We start from the raw sequence: 24,006 nt of genomic DNA on the forward strand, positions 1-24,006 counted from the left end.
TTTTGTGCCTTCATCTTAGACTAAAAACCCTAATGAAGTGTGAAATTCTCTAAGTGAATCTTGTGGGTTGAATTGGAGCTTAAACAACTTGTGTGATTGATTCTTGCTACAATCTAAGGTAAGAATTCCTCTAATTTGGTGTTGATTTCATGGTTTCTAGACCTAAAACCCCTAAATCATTGAGGGTCAATTGTATCCCTAAAATTAAGTGATTAACTCAAATTACTTGAGGGTTTTAACTCCTTAAAGATAGTTAAGTTATGGGTTGGTCTTGGAAACTCCTTTCTAAGGGTGAAACCCAATTGGGGTTTTGGTGTCCATTTAAAACCCAAGGCACAATGGTACCATAATAGGTATTGTTATGCTTGTGGTAATACGTAGATTGTATTGTTAATAGCATTTCTTGTGGAAGAGAAATCTTCACGGAAGGGAAAGGAAAAACTCACAAGTTCGTGATTTGCTTGGACCCAATGTAGGTTACGCTTACCCTTATACTAGATTGAGCTTGTTTGTAATGTAATTATTGATATCTTGTGAGACTGGGAGGGGATTTTAGATGGTAGCTAATTAAATGGTGAACCTTGAGTTTAGTCAGTTGACTAGGCAATTGAACTTGTTTGGTGTAACGTTGGGTCCTTAGTTTGGAATCCTTAGATAGTTGTAGTCTTATAGCTAGTATAAGGATGCTATAGTGGCTTAAATGAGTGAGGGTGGTTCTCTTCACTAATTGTAGGGGTATATATATATATATATATATATATATATATATATATATATTGTTTATTTAGGAAGTGACCTTGGTGTTGTGTTGACTTAGGAAGGATAATTGAAAAAGTTTCCCTTTTTGGTTTAAAAAGGAGTGATAAGCCCTTATGACGTGACTTAGATGACTTAGTCTAACCCCGGATAGAAGCTAATCTCGTATTAGTAAAACTTTGGCTTTCTTGGGGATTTAGAAATGGAACTTGACCCACCTTAAGCTTTAACTAGGTAAATGCTTAGTGACCTAGATAAGTGGTAAGTGTCTAAACTATATATATCTATAGCAGTTGTGATGGTTGAACTCGTTTCTTGGATTATTTTGTGATCATGACTTTAATAATCTTGTTAAGTTATTATTGTGCATGTTTTGTAAGTACTCATGCTGTTGTTTATGCTCATATTACATGTTAAGCTTATTAGTAAGGTAAAATGGCAAGTGTTAGACCATGCAACGGGTACTAGCGCTGGCTGTGTGGATCCACTATACTAATACACTGTCCCGAAGGACTAAGGGAGTCAAGCCTAAACTTACGGGTGACCCCGCCTAATCTAATGGGAGACTCCTCATTTTCTTGGCTGGCTAAGTAGTTCTAAAGTACAGGGACTGATACTAACAACTCTGCCTATCTAATAGGGAAGCCGCCATCCCTGAACTCACTCGGTGCTAAATCCTACTCCCAACTGAACTGACTCGGAATGCTGAACTATTCTAAGTTTAACTGATTCTGATGACGGACTGAACTGATAATGCTTATAACATATTCTAAAACTATTCTAAAGATACTGAGACTAGGTAAACAACTAAGTTTTTGAGTATTCATAACCACTAGGATTCAATAGTAATAAAAGTAAAAGAGTACTTAATCTTGGAGGACATAACATGTATGCTTTTATCAAATATTCATTCTTGTAGGCATTTCATAAAACACTTGATATTCATAGTTTAAAATAATCATGGGAATAGTATGAAACTTGGAGTAATAGCATGATTTTGACATCAATAACACTTAATCATGATTTAAATTGGTGAATAACAACATTAGAACATGTGGGATCTGATAAACAACAATAATTTCATGTAAATGTGGTATACATTTTCAATTAAAGGTATTTCATGGTTAAAATCAAAATTTCAAATCATAATAACTTGTAAAGATCACAACTTTAGATTTAAAAGAGCATACTTGGACTCCATGTGTGGAAGGAAACCATGGATGAACACTTAACATATCTGGGTTGATGAATTCGTGAGAACTGATGGTGAGTTCTTGAGATTTGATCTTGAATTTTGAAGGCTAGGGTTTTGTATTTGAGAGTGAATGCTTTTGATTTGAGATGAATTGAATAAAATAATGACTAAGTAGGCTTTTAGGACATTAATTTTGTATTTTGGATTGATTAGGGTCATATAAAAAGTCCCAACTACCCTTAAAATAATTAAACATTTTAATCACTAGAATCCCATTTTTGGGCTTCACCATGATGCAGTGTCATCGCGGTGAGCCACTGGAATTTGGCAGAAACTATTTTCTACAAACAAGTCCAAAAATGTACTTTGACACGATATGGTGGAATCGCGTTGCGTCACTGGAAATTGACGAGTGCAAACTGGCACTCTGGCGTGACGCGGTGCTATCGCGTTGATTCACTAGAAAATGAAAATTTTGAACTGGCATTTCAGCGCAATGCGGTGTCAATCATGGAGCCTCATTGGATAGCGACAATTGTGAAATGGCACATCGGCTCGATGCGGTGCTGCTCGTATTGAGCAACTGCTTTCACTAAAAGTGTCATAACCTCTCACCCGAGTATCGAATTTGGGAAAAATTGGTATCGATCGAAAGATAATTCAATTTTCAACAACTTGGTTGGCCGTGAAATGGAAAATTCTAAGTAGAGAAAAAGATATGCTCGTTTGAAGTTGACTAAGGCAATATTCTTATCAAAATTTTAATCAGTAAGGGTTATTTCGATTCGTCTAATAGCTGGGAGTTATTTGAGACCCTAATATACATCAAACTAACTCTTAAAACTATAAGAGAGCAATAATGTACTATGCATGAGCTTGAAACGTAAATCTAACATTGGTTTGGATTTTTAGGGTATTACAATATTTCCTCTTTGGGAACATTCGTCCTCAAATAAGACTGGTTAAGCTAGAAACACTGAGGAACTGATATTACATGTTGAATATACATGATGAAAATGTGAGTGCATAACTGAGTCTAAAATATGATTCATGACTGAACTAGTTCTATGAATGCATGACTGACATGAGAATGATATGCAGCTGAAATTGAGCATGAAAAAGAGAAATTCTATGAAGGTCGTTACCTTAAGCTGAGTTTGAGTTTGCAGAGAAAAGATAAGGGTACTTGGTCTTCATATCTTCTTCTGCATCCCTAGTGGCTTCCTTAATGGACTAATTCTTCCAAAGAACTTTGAAAAGGGGAACTTTTTTGTTCCTTAGTCTACGAATTTGTCGATCAAGAATTTCAACTGGAATTTACTCGTAAAAAAGTCTATTCTAAACATCTACACTTTCTAAGGGAACAACTAGAGTTGGGTCACCAATACACTTATTTAACAAGGAGATATGGAATACTGGGTGCACTGATGCTAAGTCTACATGCAACTCAAGCTCATAAGCCACATTTCTAAAGCGACTCAATTTTCTAAAAAGGCCAACATATTAGGGACTAAATTTCCCTTTCCTACCAAACCTCTTCACTCCCTTCATGGAAGAGATCTTCAGATATACGAAAGCACTAATCTCAAACTCAATATCTTTTGTCCTCACATTTGCATATGATTTCTATCGGATCTAGGAAGCCTTAAGTTTCTCCGTAATCATATGAACTTTCTTTAAAGCATAAAACACCAAGTTAGGCCCTACTAGCACGGTTTCTCCTATTTCACACCAACCAATTAAAGATCTACATCTCCTTCTATATAGAGCCTTAAACAGAGCCATATAAATACTGGAATAATATTTGTTATTATATGAGAACTCAATAAAAGGCAAGTGTTCATCCCAACTACCCTTACAGTCTACTACACATGCTTTCAACATATTCTCAAGGGTCTGAATGGTCCTTTTCACTTGACCATCTGTCTGAGGGTGGAAGGTTGTACTGAGGTGAACTTGGGTACCAAGACCCTTCTAAAAAGATTTTCAAAAGTGAGAGATAAACTGAGTACCTTTATCTGAGATGACAAATAACGGAATACCGTACAACCTAAACAACTATCTGAGATAAAGATTGGCATAGTCCTCGGCAGAAAAAGAAATAAGGACTGCCAAGAAATGAGCTGGTTTGATTATTCTGTCCACAATGACCCAAATCAAATCATGCTGTTGATGACCACGAGGCAAACCTATCATAAAATCCATGTTCACTTTCTCCCACTTCCTAGTGGGAATACTGAACTCCTGCATAGACCCACTAGGCTTCTGATGTTTAATATTAACCTGCTGACATGTGGAGCACTTACCTACAAAGTCTGCAATATCTCTCTTCATCCCACTCCACCAATAGATTTCCCAAAGATAGTGGTACATCTTCTTGGCCCTTAGATAAATTGAGTAACATGCACCATGCACTTCTGTAAAAATTTTCTATCTCCACTCATCAACACATGGCACATATAATCTACCCTGGCAACACAATACACCACCACCCCCTTGGGAGAAAACCTCTAATTTCTGATCTCTGATGGACTCCTTAAGCTTTACTAGACTAGGATCCCTATCCTGCTTTTCTATCACTTTGGTAACCAAAGAAGATTCTGAACTATTCTGAACCCACACACTACCCTAAGCTAAATCAACCTAATAAACACCTAATCTGGCAAGCTGATGAACTTCCTGCACTAAATTTTTCTTATTGCCCTCAACATGAGCAACACTACTCATAGACAATCTACTTAGGGCATCTGCTACTACATTAGCCTTGCTCGACTAATACAAAACACTCATGTCATAATATTTCAACAATTTTAACCATCTCCTCTGACGCAGATTCAAATCCTTCTGCAAAAGCACATACTGCAAGCTTTTGTGATCTAAGAACACATCAACATGCACTCCATATAGAGAGTGTCTCCAAATCTGTAAGGCAAACACAACAGCAGCTAACTCAAGTCATGGGTAGGGTGATTCTTTTCATGGGGCTTAAGTTGTCTAGAGGAATAGGCCACAACCTTACCCCTCTGTATCAAAACACATCCCAACCTAACTCTAGAAGCATCACAATACACAACAAACCCATCTAAACCATCAGGCAATGTCAAAACTGGGGCTATATTGAATCGAGTCTTCAACTCCTGAAAACTCTTCTCACAAGAATCTGACCACTAAAACTTAACTTTCTTCTGAGTCAATCTGGATAATGGGGATTCAATAGATAAATATCCTTCAATAAACTACTGATAATAGCCAACCAAACCCAAGAAACTCTTAATATCTAATGGAGAGATGGGCCTGGGCCAGTTTCTTACTGCCTCAATCTTTTGAGGATCAACTCTAATTCCATCACCGAAAATAATATGACCAAGAAAATCTATTGATCTTAGCCAAAATTTGCACTTACTAAATTTAGCAAACAACTGATGGGTTCTAAGAGTCTTTAATACTATTCTAACGTGGTTTGTATTATCATATTCATTACGGGAGTAAACATGGATGTTATTTATGAAGACTATGATGAACATGTCCAAGTACTGTTTGAACACTATGTTCATTAAGTCCTTGAAGGCTGCTGCGGCATTTGTGAGAGCAAAGGACATGACTAAAAACTCAAAGTGATCTTACCAAGTTCTGAAAGCTATTTTTAGAATGTCACACTCCCTGAATCTGAGCTGATGATATCCGGATCTGTGGTTTATCTTAGAAAAATAACTGGCACCCTGAAGTTGGTCGAACAAGTCATCAATTCTAGGAAGTGCATACTTGTTTTTGATTGTGACTTTGTTCAACTGATGCTAGTCGATACACATTCTAAGAGAACTATCTTTCTTACGTATGAATTAGACTGGTTCACCCTACGAGGAAATCTTGGGCCTGATGAATCCTTTATCTAAGAGATCTTTCAACTATTCTTTAAATTCTTTGAGTTTGGATGGAGCCATTCTGTAAGGCAAAATAGAGATAGGCTTAGCATCTAGAAGAAGGTCTATTTCAATGTTAATTTCTCTCTCGGGAGAAACTCCAGAAATATCTTTAAGAAACGCATATACAAATTACCCTACTACTGAAATTGGCTCAAGATTGTGAGTCTCGGAATTAAAGTCTTTTACTCAGACAAGATGATAAATACACCCCTTGGATATCATCTTTCTCACTCTAAGGAACAAAACAAGCTGACCTCTAAGAGTTGTAGTACTACCCCTCTATTCAAGGATAGGTTATTTGGAAACTAAAAATAAACTATTATGTTTCTACAATCAACTGAAGCATAGCATAAGTGGAACCAATCCATGCCGAGAATGACATCAAAATTTGTCATCTCTAACTCCACAAGATCAACTAAAGTGACTTTCCGAGATATTGTGACCGAACAGTTCCTGTATACCTACCTGGCTATAATAGAGACACCTACTGGGGTAGACACTGAAAAAGGCTCTGCTAGGATTTTAGGAATGACTCCGAAGTTGAGGGGTTACAAAAGAAAGAGAAGCTCTAGGGTCTAATAAAGCATAAACATGTAAATGAAAGACCTGTAATGTAATAGTAACTACGTCAGGCAAATTTTCCTGATCCTATTGGTAGTGAAGGGCATACAATCTATTTGGACGCTGACCACTGGTAGCATTAGAAGCGGCACCCTACTGCGGTCGACTGAAACTGATGAATGATGGGAATAGCCCTATTGGTGTAAATCCCTACCTTTCTGAGCAACTACCCAACACTCCCAAATTCGATAGCCTGGCTTGCTACACCCAAATCATGTATCACTGCTAGCTCTACACTCAACATGATGGTTTCTACTATATTTATCGCAAAGATAATTTGTACGAGCATTATTAAAACTACCCTACGACTTAGAGCCTGGTACCCTATCCCGATTATCATTTCTAAACTTGGGTACTAGGGAACTAGCTGGAGATAGAGCTAGGACTGAAGATTTTTGGTAGAACTGAGGACGGTTACCACCTTCTAACCTTGGTTGATTGAAACTAAAGCTACTTATTCTAGCCCTCTTGTTCTTCCCCTCTCTCTCATTAGTCTTTTGCTTTTTTAATTTGATGAGAATGGACTATCAACCTAGACAAGTCCATCTCTTTATCAGTATTGCAGTCTTACACTCCTTGACCATACTGTCAGAAACACCAGACACATACTTGATCATCTTAGACCTGCTATCAACTACCACATGAGGAGTAGACCTAGCTAACTTAGTAAACTTAAGGGAATACTCCTTCACACTCATGTTTCCCTAGCTCAAGTTAATAAACCCTAACACCTTGGCTTTCCTCAGCTCCAACAGGAAGAATCTATCTAAGAAAGCTGTTGCAAACTCTTCTCATTCTATAGGCCCTGCATTTGCGCCTCTATCTACCTTCTACTGCTAAACCATGTATAAGACATATCTTGCAACTGATAGGTAGCTAACTCAGCACTCTCACTAGTAGTTACCCCCATAATATCTATTACGTTATGCACCATGTCTAAGAACTCTAGAGGATCCTCTTCAGATTTGGATCCTGAAAATAGAGGAGGATTTATTCTGGTGATGTCTCGAATCCTTGCTGAGGTAGTATTGGTCACTGGGTTGGCCGAAACAGCAACTGGATTAGCATTATGATCCACTATAGAATGATCTAGTGTAGTGAATATAGCTCTGAACATTGCATGAGAAATATGCTCATTCAGGGGATCTTCAGGAACGGGCGGAGGTGCTGACTGGTTTATGTTTCTTTTTCCAATTGTCTTTCTGGGAGGCATGTTCTGTAAATAGGAGAAATAATAGATTAGACAGAGAGTTAAATTTGAGCTTATGCTCAATCACATGACATGAACACTGAAAGAAGGGAAACTTTTCCTAAAAATGCCTCGTAGCCTCTTGTTCATAAGTATTGCGCGCTTTATACCCATGCACAAAACTCTACTTGACACAACTTTTAGACTTTCTTGGACACTTTAAAACCTTAGGCTCTGATACCGAGTTTGTAATGCTCCGAGAGTACACCCTGGGCCCCACACGGTGCTTACTTTCCTAAGGAACCATAAGCTAACCTATGAGCTGGTACCTGCTGTGAGCATTGAGTAAAATTTATAATGACATAACATATGTAGAATTTAAATGAGGAATTCCATAAGGTTTTACGTCACAAATCTGATGAAATCTGTAAGTCATAACTGATAATACTGATAAAACATCTGACAATGACAATTGAAATCTGAGAACTAACTAATAATCTGAATAGATTGAAAAGCCTCTATTGACTAACTGAGAAGCTGATGGGACATACTCCTAACTAACTTCGACTGAATTGAAATGAATAAAACTAATAGAGTATTCTGAACTAAATATATTATATCCTTAAAATATGAGGACACACCACTGCTATGGCTGATAGTCTGGAAAATCTATGTGCAATCCAGGAATAGAGCATTCAAACCTATGATATGATACATCATAGCGCAAAAAAAGAGTATGCGATCAGTACATTGAATGTACTGGAATCCTAAAGGAGGTAGGCTGATATGCATGGTTTCATAAACATGAATAATAAATGTCTGAATATATATATATATATATATATATATATATATATATATATATAACATGAAGTACTGAATAGAGTGCATGAAATCTTTAGATACTAAGGATGCATGAAATCTATAAGTATTAAGGATGCATGACCAAGCATATAACATGTTCTAAATAAAATCTATAAATACAAAAATACAAAAATATGATAACTGAATCACTGATATCTATATGCTATGGTCAAGCATCTAAAACTGAATTACTAAACTGCTTACTGGACTGAGACTGTGGGAGGTGTCATCTAACCGACATGCCCCAATCTAAGATAATCGGGATCCAATCTAACACTATTAGTGTGGATCCACTATATTGATGTACTATCCCGTAGGACTAAGGGTGTCAAGCCTAAACTGATAGGTGACCCCTGCGAGGTACTCAAGCCTAATCTGATGGGAGACTCCTCATATCCTACGCTGGCAACATAGTTTTGGAGTACAGGTACTGCTACTAATGAATCTGCCTATCTAACGGGGAATCCGTCATCCCTGCACTCTCTCGATGCTAAATCCTATTCCCAACTAAACTGACTCGGAATGCTGAACTATTTAAAGTTTAACTGATTCTGATGACCGACTGAACTGATAATGCTTATAACATATTCTAAGACTATTCTGAAGATATTGAGACTAGTTAAACAACTAAGTTTTTGAGTATTTATAACCCCCAGGACTCAATAGCAATAATAGTAAAATAGTACTTAAGCTTGGAGGACATAACATGAAAGCTTTTATCAAATATTCATTCTTGTAGGCATTTCATCAAACACTTGATATTCATAGTTTAAACTAATCATGGGAATAGTCTAAAACTTGGAGTAATAGCATGATTTTGATATCAATAACACTTCATCATGATTTAAATCAATAAATAACAACATTAGAACATATGGGGTCTGATAAACAACAATAATTTTATGTAAACATGGTATAGAATTTCAATTCATGGGAGTTCATGATTAAAATCATAATTTAAAATCATAATAACTTGGAAATATCACAACTTTAGATTTAAAAGAGGATACTTGGACTCCATGGGTGGAAGGAACCCATGGATGAACACTTAACATATCTATGTTGATGAATTCGTAAGAATTTATGGTGAGTTCTTGATATTTGGATCTTGAATTTTTAAGTCTAGTGTTTTCTATCTGAGAGAGAATGCTCTTGCTTTGAGATGAATTTAATAAAATAATGAATAATTAGGCTTTAGGGCATTAATTTCATGTTTTGGACTGATTAGGGTCATAGAAAAAGACCCAACTGCCCTTGAAATAATTTAACATTTTTGTCACCGGAATCCTGATTTTGGGTTTCACCGCGATGCGGTGCCATCGTGGTGAGCCAATGGTATTTGTCTAAAACTGTATTCCACAGACAAGTGTGTAAATGTACGTTGACGCGATGCGATAGAATCGTGTGGCATCACTGGAAATAAATGAGTGCAAACTGGCACTCTAGCACGACGCAGTACTATCGCATTGCATCACGGGAAAAAGACAACTCTGAACTAGAATTTTGGCATGATACAGTGCCAATAACGGCACCAATCGTGGATCCTCACAGGAAAGAGACAATTGAAAAATGGCACTTCGGCGTGATGCGGTGCTGCTCATATTGAGCTACTGCTTTCACTAAAAGTGCCATAACTTTACACTAGAGTATCGAATTTAGGCAAAATTGGTATTGTTGGAAAGCTAATTCAATTTACTACAACTTGGCCGATCATGATATGGAAAGTTCTAAGTAGAAAAAATGACATGCTCATTTGAATTTGACTAAGGCAATATTCTTATCAAAATTTATTTTGGTAAGGGTTAGTTTGATTCGTCTAATAGCTGGGAGTTATTTGAGAGCCTAATATACATCAAAATAACTCATTAAACTATCAAAGAATAATAATGTACTATGCATGTGCTTGAAATATGACTCTATCATTGGTTTGAATTTTTGGGATATTATAATATCTCCCCCTTGGGTACATTCGTCCTCGAATGAGATGGTTAAGCTGAAAACACTGAGGAACTAAGATTACATGCTGAATATATGTGATGAAAATATGAGTACATGACTGAGTATGAAACATGATTCATGACTGAACTAGTTCTGTGAATGCATGACTAACATGAGAATGATATACAGCTGAAATTGAGCATGCAAAAGAGAGATTCTATAAAGGTTGTTACCTTAAGCTGAGTCTGAGTTTTCAGAGAAAAGATGAGGTTACTTGATCTGCAGATCTACTTCTGCCTCCCAAGTGGCTCCCTCAACGGACTGATTCCACCAAAGAACTTTGACTAGGGGAACTTCTTTGTTCCTTAGTCTACGAATTTATTGATCAAGAATTTTGACTGGAACTTCCTCGTAAGAAATACTGTTCTGAACATCTATGCTTTCTAAGGGAACTACTACACCTGGTTCACCAATACACTTATTCCACAAGGATATATGAAATAATGGGTGCACTGATGCTAAGTACAGGCAACTCAAGCTCATAAGCCACCTTTTCGAAGCGATTTAAAATTCTAAAAGGGCCAACATATTGGGGACTAAGTTTCCCCTTCTTACCAAACCTCTTCACTCCCTTCATGGGAAAGATCTTCTAATATAGGAAATCACCAATCTCAAACTCAATATCTTTCTTCCTCACATCTGCATATGATGTCTATCGGATCTGGGCTACGTGAAGCTTCTCCCTAATCATCTGAACTTTATCTAAAGTGTAAAACACCAAGTCAGGCCCTACTAGCGTGGTTTCTTCTATTTTAAACCAACAAATCAGAGATCTACATCTTTTTCCATATAGAGCCTCAATTTGAATACTGGAATGTTTGATATTATTATACGCAAACTCAATCAAAGGAAAGTGATCATCCCAACTTCCCTTAAAGTCGACTACACACGCTCTCAACATATTCTTAAGGGTATGAATGGTCCTTTGACCATCCGTCTGAGGGTGGAAGGCTGTACTGAGGTGACCTTGGGTATCAAGTCCCTTCTAAAAAGCTTTCTAAAAGTGAGAGGCAAATTGAGTACCTCTATCTGAGATGATAGATAATGGAACATTGTGCAACCTAACCAACACTCTGAGATAGAGCTTGGTAGATTCCTCAGTGGAATAAGAAGTATGGACTAGCAAAAAATGAGCTGATTTGGTCATTTTGTCCATAATAACACAAATCAAATCATGTTGCTGACGAGTACGAGGCAAACCTGTAACAAAATTCATGTTCACTTTCTCCCACTTCTAAGTGGGTATACTGAACTCCTGTATAGACCCATTAGGCTTCTGATGTTCAATATTAACCTGCTGACATGTGTAGCATTAGCTATAAACTCTGCGATATCTCTCTTTATCCCACTTCACCAATAGCTTTCTCGCAGATTGCGGTACATCTTCGTGGCCCTTGGATAAATTGAGTGACGCGCACCATACGCTTCTGCAAGAATTTATTGTCTCAACTCATCAACACATGACACACACAGTCTACCCTGGCAAGCAATACGCCATCACCCTCTTAGGAGAAAACCTCTACTTTCTAATCTCTGATGGACTCCTTCAGTTTCACTAGACTAGGATCTTTATCCGGCTTTTCTTTCACTTTGGCAACAAAAGAAGATTCCAAACTATTATGAACCCACACACTACCCTCAGATGAATCAACCAAATGAACACCTAATCTGGAAAGCTAATGAACTTCCTACACTAACTTCTTCTTATCGCCCTCGACATAAGCAACACTACCCATAGATAATCTACTTAAGGCATTTTCCACTTCATTGGCCTTGCTCGGGTGATACAAAACACTTATGTCATAATTTTTCAGCAGTTCTAGCAATCTTCTTTGATGCAGATTCTAATCTATGTACGAATGCACATACTACAAGCTTTTGTGATCTGTGAACACATCAACATGCTCTCTATATAGATAGTATCTCCAAATCTTTAAGGAAAACTCAACAGCTGCTAACTCAAGATAATAGGTAGGGTAATTATTTTCATGGGGCTTAAGTTTTCTAGAGGCATAGGCCACAACCATACCCCTCTGCATCAAAACACTTTCCAACCCAACTCTAGAAGCATCACAGTACACAAAAAACCCATCTGAACCATCTTACATTGTCAAAACTGGGTTGTAGTGAGTCGAGTCTTCAACTCCTAAAAACTCTTCTCACGCAAATCTTACTACTGAAACTTAAATTTATTCTGTATAAATCTGTACATAGGGAATGCAATAGACAAAAATACTTTAATAAACCACCGGTAATAGCCAGCCAAAACCTAAGAAACTTTTGATATCTGATGGAGAGATGGGTTTGGGCCATTTTCTCACTGCCTCAATCTTTTAAGGATCAACACTAATTCCATCACCGAAAATAATATGGACAAAAAAATCTACCGAATCTCAGCCAAAATTCGAACTTACTGAATTTAGCAAACAACTAATGGGCTCTAAGACTCTGCAATACTATTCTGAGGTTGTTTGTATGATTATTTTCATCATGGGAGTAGACAAGGATGTCATCAATGAAGACAATGAAGAACATGTCCAAGTACTGTTTGAACACACTGTTCATCAAGTTCATGGAAGCTGCTGGGGAATTCGTGAGAATGAAGGACATGAATAGAAACTCAAATTGACCATACCGAGTTCTGAAAGTTATTTTTAGAATGTCACATTCCCTACTCTTAGATGATGATAGCTGGATTTAGGGGTGTCAAACGAACAGATTGGATTGGATTTGGACGGGTTAAATATGGATCAAGCAAAAATAATTTGGATTGCAATCCGCCCATATAAATATGGGTAAATATGGATTTGGTCAAATATGGATTGGATAAAAATGGTTCCAACTCACTTTATCTCCTAAAATAAAAAAACTTAAAACTTCTAGATCATATCATTTGACTTCTTTTCTATTTTTTTCTATTTTTTTCTCTCTTCTATATATAGCCTCTGTTTTTCTTTTTTTCTTTTCTTTTTTTCTAATTTCTTTTTTTCTCTCTTCTATTTCTACCCTTTGTTTCTCTTTCTTGTTTCTTTTTTTTCCTTTTTAGTCTCCTTTTTTTCTAGTTTTTTTTATTTTATTTTTACTTCTTTCTTTTTTTTTTCTTTTTTGGTTTTATTTCATACTTTATATTATTTTTTATTTTCGAAGAACATGATTAAGTCAAGTACAAATTATGAATGATGACTGAGATATCATAATCATTCAGAATATTTGTATTCATCATCATTTTTTTTCTTTTTCCTTTTCTCCTTTTTCATTATTTTTTCTTTCTGATTTTTTTTTGTATTTTTTTCTTCAATTTTTCTTTACGATTTTTCTCTAACTTCTACCTCTCTTTCTTCTTTTTTTTTCTTTATTGTTTTTTTTATTTTTGGTTTTCTTGTTTTTTTATGATAACGAAAATACCATAAGAGCATATTGATTTATATTCGCCCAACATTTATAATTTTTGTAAGTACACTCAAGTGGACTCCACCTAATGAGTAGATACAGAGATAGTATCCAGAAAGATCTTGGAATTACATTCGTCAAACCAAATATCTTTAGCAGTCACAAGAAGTACACAAATCAAGGTTTCTACGTACTTCCTGCCTTGCCTGACCTTGAGCTCCTCGCTTCGTGCCTTACTTCTGCTCTAACGAGAACTCTAAGATGAGAGAGTTAGAAGTTGAATTTGAAGCTAGACTTTCCCATAAATCGAAGGCTACGTGGATCCTCAGCCATATACAAAATGGAATAAAAATGGACCGAGCTTACTTAATACAATTGTATATTTGTATTTATTTTTTAGACTTCAAGCTCATATTTATATTTTATAGTTTGCACCGTCATATGTATTTTATATAATTCACACTTATATTTTAAAAGAGCTATTTTTATTTGTATTTGATGTTATTCACACTTATATTTTAAAAGAACTGTTTTCATTAATGAACTAGTATTTTTAAAGAACTATTTTATCTTTGTATATATAAGTTGACCGTGTATTGTATTTATATTTATAATTGTATTTGCTTCATTTGTTTGTATTAGCATTCGTAGTTGACAGCATCATTTCTATTTTTAAGCAATTGAAAAAAAATAGTTATTTTTCTTTCTACGAACACTTATATTTATATATATATTGATACAAATTATATTTTATTGATATAAATTTAACAATACAAATAAAATGATAAAATTATGCAAATACAATTGCTAAATTATACAAATACAAATGTTACATTTGTATAAAATGATACATGTTTATACAACCTGAACCATGCGCATACTAATGATACTTGTTTATATACAAATATAAATGATAAATTTGATATACAAATAAAATATAAAATGCAATGACAAAAAAGATGAGGAAAAGAATATAAAAAAAAAGAAAAAAATGAAGAACCAAGAATGAAAAAGATGGAAATGGAAATACAAAAAAAAAATGCGAAGAAAAAATAAATAAAATTGAAAAAGAAAAAAAATGATGAAAAATAAGGTAAGAAACAAGTAAAAAATAGGTGGAAAAAAATAAAAAAAAATGAAGAAGTAAATTAAAGGAAAAAAAATAAAAAATAGTAAATTAAAGGAAAAAAGAAAGGAAAAAAAAAGAGAAATAAAAGATAGAAAAAAATAATAATAAAGGGGAGAGACTATATATAGATTATATTTAATTGATAAGAGATGCTATGAATTGTATAAGCTAAATGGGAAAATTAGAAGCTTATATTTATTAACTCATGTAGGTCTCAAGCGAATACGAATGATGAAATAAGAATGAGAAATGAGGAAATGGAAAAAAATACAAAGAAAAAGAAATAAATAAATAAATAAAAAATAGATGAAAAAATGAGAAAAAAAATTATAACAAATGAGTAAAAAAATGAAAAAATATGCAAAAGGAAAAAAGTAAATTAAAGAAAAAAATAAAAAAGAAAAGAAAAGAAACGAGAAAAGAAGAAAAAAATGAAATTTAAAGCATAGGTGGGTAATCTCTGTGTTTAAATAGGTACCCATATTTTACTCATTTTGTCCATATTTGTATGAGCTTTTAAAATGAGTTGAAGTTCATATTTATCCATTTAAAATATAAGTGATCCAATTCAATTAATATGGGTTAAATGGACTCTTTTCACAAATATGGGCTGAAATGGCCACCCCTAGCTGGATCTAAGGTTTATCTTAGTAAAATAACTAGCACCCAGAAGTTGGTCAAATAAGTCATCAATTCTGGGAAGTGGAAACTTGTTTTTTATTATGACTTTGTTTAACTCACAGTAGTCGATACACATTCTAAGAGAATCATCTTTCTTACGCACGAATAGGACTGGTGCGCCCTATGAGGAAATGTTGGGCCTGATAAATCCCTTATCTAAGAGATCTTTTAACTTTTCTTTCAGTTCTTTGAGCTCGGCTGGAGCCATTCTGTATGGCAAAATAGAGATAGGTTGAGTATCTGGAATAAGGTCTATTTCAAAGTCAATTTCCCTCTTGGGAGAAACTCCAGGAAGATCTTCAGGGAACACATCTGGAAATTCCCTCGCTACTAAAACTGACTCAAGATTGGGAGTCTCGAAATTAGAGTCTTTTACTTGAATAAGATGATAAATACACCCCTTGGATATTATCTTTCTTGCTCTAAGGTACGAAATAAGCTGACCCCTAAGAGCTGTAGTACTACCCCTCCATTCAAGGATTGGGTCATTTGAAAACTCAAAATGAACTATTATGTTTCTATAATAAACTAAAGCATAGTATGAGTGGAGCCAATCCATGCCGAGAATAACATCAAAATCTATCATCTCTAACTCCACAAGATCCACTAAAGTGACTTTCTAAGATATTGTGATCAGACAATTCCTGTATACTTGCCTGACTACAATAGAGACACCTACAGTGGTAGACAGTGAAAAGGCTCTGCTAGGATTTCAGGACTGACTCCGAAGTTGACGTCTATATAATGGGTTACAAAAGAAAGAGAAGCTTCAGGGTCTAATAAAGCATAAACATGTAAACAAAAGACTTGTAACGAACCAGTAACTATGTCAGGAGAATTTTCCTGATCCTTTCAGGACTGAAGAGCATAAAATCTATTTGGACACTGACCATTGGTAGCACTGGAAGTGGCACCGTACTGAATTAAGCGGCTGACTAAAACTGATAACTGATAGGACTGGCCCTGTTGGTATAAATCCCTACCTTTTTGAGCAACTACTCAACACTCCCAAATTCGATAAACTGCCTTGCCATACTCAAAGCATACATCATTGCCAACTCTACGCTCACCCTGATGGTTTCTACCACATTTCTGAAAAAGAGGGTTTGTACAAGCACTATTAATACTACACTGCGACTTAGAGCCTAGCGCCCTATCCCTCTATCCTGATTATTATTTCTGAACGTGGGTACTAGGGCACTAGCTGAAAATGGATCTGGGACTGAAGATTTCTGCCGAAACTGAGGACGGTTACCACCTTCTGACCTTGGCTGATTGAAATAAAAGCAACTCGTTCTAGCCCTTTTGTTCTCCCTCTATCTCTCCTTAGTATTCTACTTCTCAATTTGATGAGCATGGACCATCAACCTAGACAAGTCCATCTCCTTAATCAACATTTCTATCCTACACTCCTCGACCACATTGTTAGACATACTAGACACATACTTTCTTATTTAGACCTGCTATAAGCTACCACATGAGGAGCATACCTAGCTAACTAATTTAACTTGAGAGAATACTACTTCACACTCATTTTACCCTTCCTCAAGTTAATAAACTCTAACACCTTGTCTTTTCTCAGCTCCAACGGGAAGAATCTACCTAATAAAGATGTAGCAAACTCTTCCCATTTTATAGGCCCTACATCTGTGCCTCTATCTACCTTCAACTACTTAAACCATGTATAAGCCACATCTTACAACTGATAGGCAGTTAACTCAGCACTCTCACTAGCAGTTACCCCTATAATATCTGATACCATCTAACCATGTCTAAGAAATTTTGTGGATCCTCTTCAAATTTAGATCTTGAAAATAGAGGAGGATTCATTTGGGTGAAGTCCTGAATCCTAGCTGCAACAGGATTGGCCACTAATTTGACCGAAATAGAAGCTGGCTGAGAATTCTGAGCCACTACAGAGTGAGCTACAGTAGTGAATGCAGCTCTAAACTCTACATGAGAAATATTCTATTTTGGGGGATCTTTCTGAATGGGCAGAGGTGCTAGCTAGTTTACATTTCTTCTTCTATTTGTATTTCAAGAAGGCATATTCTATAAATAGAAGAAAGAATAGATTAGAAAGATAGTTTAATTTGAGATCATGCTCAGTCGCACGACATGAACACTAAAAGAAGGGAAACTTTTTCGAAAAATGCCTCGTAGCCTCTTGTCCATAAGTGTGGCACGCTTCACACCTATGCACAAGACTCTATTTGACATGGCTTTCATACTTCCTAGGATACTTTAAAACTTTAAGCTCTGATACCAAGTTTGTAATACCCCGAGAGTACATCCTGGGTGCCACACGATGCTTACAGTCCTGAGGAACCACAAGCTAACACATGAGTTGGTACCTTCTATGAGCACTGAGTAAAACAGATAATAACATAGCATATGTAGAATTTAACTGAGGAATGCCATAAGGTTTTAATTTATAAATCTGATAAAATCTGTAAGGCATAACTGAAAATACTAATAAAATATCTCACAATGACAATTGAAATCTGAGAACTGACTAACTGTCTAAAATAGTCTAAAAACCCTTACTGACTGACTGAAGAGTTGATGGGACAACCCCTAACTAACTCCAACTAAATGGAAATGATTGAAATTGATAGAGTAATCTGAACTAAATAAATTATGTCCTTAAAATATAATGACTCTCCACTACTACGGATGATAGTTTGGAAAATCTATGGGCGATCTAAGAACTAAGTGTTCGAACCTATGATATAATACATCATAGCTCAAGAAAAGAGTATGTGATCATTACTTTGAACGTACTGGTATGCTAATAAGGTAGGCTGATATGCATGGTTTCATGAACATAAATAATAACTGTCTGAATATATATATATATATATATATATATATAACATGAAGTACTAAATAAAGTGAATAAAATCTAAAGATACTGAGGATGCATGAAATCTGTAAGTACTAAGGATGCATGACCAAGATATAACATGTTCTAAATAAAATCTGTAAAAACTAAAATACAAAAATTTGATAACTGAATCACTAATATTTGTATGCTATTGTCAAGAATCTAAAACTAAATTACAGAATTGATTATTGGACTGAGACTGTGAGAGGTATCATTTAACCGACATGCCCCAATCTAAGCTAATCGGGATCCAGCCTGTAACCCCATTTGGAAGGGTGTTAGTACTATTCAACTAGTACTAATGCTGGCTATGGAGATCCACTATACTGATTTACTATCCCGAAGGACTAAGGGTGTCAAGCCTAAACTGACAGGTGACCCCTGCGAGGTAGTCAAGCCTAATCTGATGGGAGACTCCTCATATCCTATGCTGACTACATAGTTCTAGAGTACAGGGACTGCTACTAACGACTCTACTTATATAACGGAGAATCCACCATCCCTGCACTCGCTCAGTGCTAAATCCTACTCCGAATTGAACTGACTCGAAATGTTGAACTGTTCAAAGTATAACTGATTTTGATGACTAACTGAACTGATAATGCTCATAATATATTCTAAAACTATTTTGAAGATACTGATACTAGGTAAACAACTAAGTTTTTGGGTGTTCATAACCCCCAGGACTCAATAGCAATAATAGTAAAATAGTACTTAAGCTTGGAGGACATAACATGAAAGCTTTTATCAAATATTAATTCTTGTCGGCATTTCATCAAACACTTGATATTCATAGTTTAAACTAATCATGGGAATAGCATGAAACTTGGAGAAATAGCATGATTTCAACATCAACACTTAATAATGATTTAAATCAGTGAATAACAACATTAGAATATTTGTGGAGTGATAAACAAAAACAATTTCATGTAAACATGGTATAGAATTTCAATTAATCGGAGTTCATGGTTAAAATCACAATTTAAAATCATAATAACTTGTAAAGATCGCAACTTTAGATTTAAAAGAGGATACTTGGACTCCATGGGTGGAATATCCTCTTTTAAATCTAAAGTTGCGATCTTTACAAGTTATTATGATTTTAAATTGTGATTTTAAACGGAAGGAACCCATGGATGAACACTTAACATACCTGGGTTGATGAATTTATTAGAATTCATGGTGAGTTCTTGAGATTTGATCTTGAATTTTGAAGGCTAGGGTTTTATATTTGAGAGAGAATGCTCATGATTTGAGAGGAATTGAATAAATAATGACTAAGTAGGCTTTTAGGGCATTAATTTTGTGTTTTTGACTTATTAGGGTCATAGAAAAAGACCCTACTGTCCCTGATATAATTAAACAATTTCATCACTGGAATCCCATTTTTAGGATTCACCACGACGCGATGCCATCATGGTAAGCCGCTGGAATTTGGATGAAACTGTATTCCATGGACAATTGCAAAAATGTACTTTAATGCAACGCAGTGGAATCACGTGGCGTCACTGGAAATTAACAAGTGCGAACTGGCACTCTAGCGCGACGCGATGCTATCGTATTGCATCACTGGAAAAAGAAAATTCTAAAAAAGAATTTTGGTGTGATGCGACGCCAATCTCGGAGCCTCATTGAAAGTGACAATTGTGAAATGGCACATCGGTGCGACGCGGTGCTGCTCGTATTGAGCTATACATTTCACTAAAATTTCCATAACTTCCCACTCGAGTATTAGATTTGGGCAAAATGGGTATCGTTGGAAAGCTAATTAAATTTACTACAACTTGGTGGGTCTAAGATGGAAAATTCTAAGTATATCAAAAGATATGCTCGTTCTAAGGCAACATTCTTATCAAAATTTCAATCAATATGGGTATTTCGATTTATCTAATAGCTGGGAGTTATTTGAGACCCTAATATACATCAAACTAACTCATAAAACTATCAAAGAACAATAATTTACTATGCATGAGTTTGACACATAACTCTATCATTGGTTTGGATTTTCAAGGTATTACAATCCCTCATAGGAACATTTATCCTCGAATGAGACTAGTTAAGCTGTAAACACTGAGGAACTAAGATTACATGCTGAATATGTATGATGAAAATATGAGTACATGACTGAGTCTGAAACATGATTCATGACTGAACTAGTTCTGTGAATGCATGACATACATGAGAATGATATGCAGCTGAAACTGAGCATCCAAAAGATAAATTCTATGAAGGTTGTTACCTTAAGCTGGGTCTGAGTTTGAGGAGAAATGATAAGGGTACTTGGTAAGCATATCTTCTTCTGCTTCCCAAGTGGGTCCCTCAATGGACTGATGCCAACAAAGAACTTTGACTAAGGTTACTTATTTGTTCCTTATTCTACAAATTTGTCGATCAAGAATTTCGACTAAAATTTTCTCATAGGAAAGACTGTTTTGAACATCTACGCTTTCTAAGGGAACAACTACATATGGGTCACCAATACACTTCTTCAACAAGGAGATATATAAAATTGGTTGCACTGATGCTAAGTCTGCAGGAAACTCAAGCTCATAAGCAATCTTTCCGAAGCGGCTCAAAATTCTGAAAGGGACAACCTATCGGGGACTAAGTTTCTCCTTCTTACCAAACCTCTTTACTCCCTCCATGGAAGAGATCTTCAGATGTATGAAATCATCAATCTCAAAGCTAAGATCTTTCCTCCTCACATTTGCATATGATTTTTGTCAGCTCTTGGCTGCCTTAAGCTTCTCCCTGATCATTTGAACTTTCTCTAAAGCATCAAACACCAAGTCAGGCCCTACTAGCACGGTTTCTCATATTTCAAACCAACCAATTGGAGATCTATATTTCCTTTCATATAGAGCCTCAAACAGAGCCATCCAAATACAGGAATGATAGTTTTTATTATATGCAAACTCAATCAAAGGTAAATGATCATCCCAACTGCCCTTAAAGTCAACTACACATGCTCTTAACATATCCTCAAGGGTCTGAATGGTCCTTTCTACTTGACCATCTATCTGAAGGTGGAAGGCTGTACTGAGGTGAACTTAGGTACTAAGACCCTTCTGACAAGCTTTCCAAAAGTGAGAGGTAAATTGAGTACCTCTATCTGAGATGATAGATAATGGAACACCGTGCAAACTAACCAACTCTCTGAGATAGGGCTTGGCATAGTCCTCAACAGAATAAGAAGTATAGACAGGCAAGAAATAAGCTGGTTTGGTCATTCTTTCCACAATGACCCAAATTGAATCTGTTAAAAAATCCATGTTCACTTCCTTCCACTTCCAAGTTGGAATGCTGAACTCCTGTGTAGACCCACTAGGCTTCTGATGTTCAATCTTAACCTACTGATATATGGAGAACTTAGCTACAAACTCTATGATATCTCTCTTCATCCCACTCCACCAATACATTTCTTATAGATCGCAGTTGATCTTTGTAGCCTCTCGATAAATCAAGTAACGCGCACCATGCACTTTTGTAAGATTTGGTGTCTCAACTAATAAACACATGACATACACAGTCTACCCTGGAAACGCAATTCATCATCTCCCCCTTGGGAGAAAATATCTACTTTCTAATCTTTGATGGACTCTTTCAGCTTCACTAGACTAGGATCCCTATCCTGCACCTCTTTTACTTGGGAAACCAAAGAAGATTCCAAACTATTCTGAACCCACACACTACCCCCAGCTTAATCAACCAAGTGAATACCTAATCTGGTAAGATGATGAATTTCCTCTACTAACTTCTTTTTATCGACCTCGATATGAGAAACACTACCCATAGACAATCTACTTAAGGCATATGCCACTTCATTGGACTTGTCCGAGTGATACAAAACACTCATGTCATAATCTTTCAACAATTCTAATTATCTCCTCTAATGCAGATTCAAATCTATCTGCAAAATACATTCTGCAAGCTTTTGTGATTTGTGAACACATCAACATGCTCTCCATACAGATAGTGTCTCCAAATCTTTGAGGCAAACACAGCAGCAACTAACTCAAGTTCATGGGTAGGGTAATTTTTTTCTTAGGTTTTAAGTTGTATAGAGGCATAGGCCACAACATTACCCCTCTACATCAAAACATATCCCAACCCAACTCTAGAAGTATCACAGTACACAACAAACCCATCTGAACCATCTTACAATGTTAAAATTGGGTTGTAGTGAATAGAGTCTTCAATTCCTAAAAACTCTTCTCACAAGAATCTGACTACTGAAACATAACTTTCTTCTGATTCAATCAGGACATGAGGGATCCAATAGACAAAAATTCCTCAACAAACTATCGGCAATAGCCATCCACACCCAAGAAACTCATGATATCTGATAAAGAGATGGGTATAGGTCAGTTTCTAATTGCCTCGATCTTTTGAGGATCAACTCTAATTCCATCGCCGAAAATAATATGTCCAAGGAAAGCTACCGATATTAGCCAAAATTCATACTTACTAAATTTACCAAATAACTAATGGGCTCTTAGAGTTTGCAATACTATTCTGAGGTTGTTTGCATGATCATTTTTGTTATAGAAGTAGACAAAGATGTCATCAATGAAGACTATGATGAACATGTCCAAGTACTGTTTGAACACTCTATTCATCAAGTTCATGAAGGCTGCTGGGGCATTCATGTGATCAAAGGACATGACTAGAAACTTGAAGTGACCATATCGAGTTCTGAAAGCAATTTTTGAAATGTCACATTCCCTGACTCTGAGCTAATGATAGCCGGTTCTGAGGTCTATCTTAGAAATATAACTGGCACCCTAAAGTTGGTCAAACAAGTCATTAATTCTGGGAAGTGGATACTTGTTTTTTATTATGACTTTGTTCAACTAACGGTAGTCAATACACATTCTAAGATAACCATTTTTCTTACGCACGAATAGGACTAGTGCACTTCATGGGGAAATATTAGGAATCCCTTATCTAAAAGATCTTTAAACTATTCTTTCAATTTTTTGAGTTTGGTTGGACCCATTTTGTATGGCGGAATAGAGATAGGCTGAGTATTTAGAAGAAGTTCTATTCTAAAGTTAATTTCCCTCTTGGTAGGAACTGTGGGAAGATCTTGAGGGAACACATCTGGAATTCCATCACTACTAAAACTGACTCAAGATTAAGAGTCTCAGAATTAGAGACTTTGACTCAAACAGGGTGATAAATACACCACCTGGATATCATCTTTCTCGCTCTAAAGTACGAAACAAGCTGACCTTTAAGAGTTGTAATACTACCCCTCCATTCAAGGACTGGTTCATTTGAAAACTGAAAATAAACTATTCTATTTCTACAATCAACTAAAGAATGGAGCCAATCCATGCCAAGAATGACGTCAAAATCCATCATCTTTAA

Source organism: Capsicum annuum, chromosome 9, assembly GCF_002878395.1.
Source record: "Capsicum annuum cultivar UCD-10X-F1 chromosome 9, UCD10Xv1.1, whole genome shotgun sequence".
NCBI lineage: Eukaryota > Viridiplantae > Streptophyta > Magnoliopsida > Solanales > Solanaceae > Capsicum > Capsicum annuum.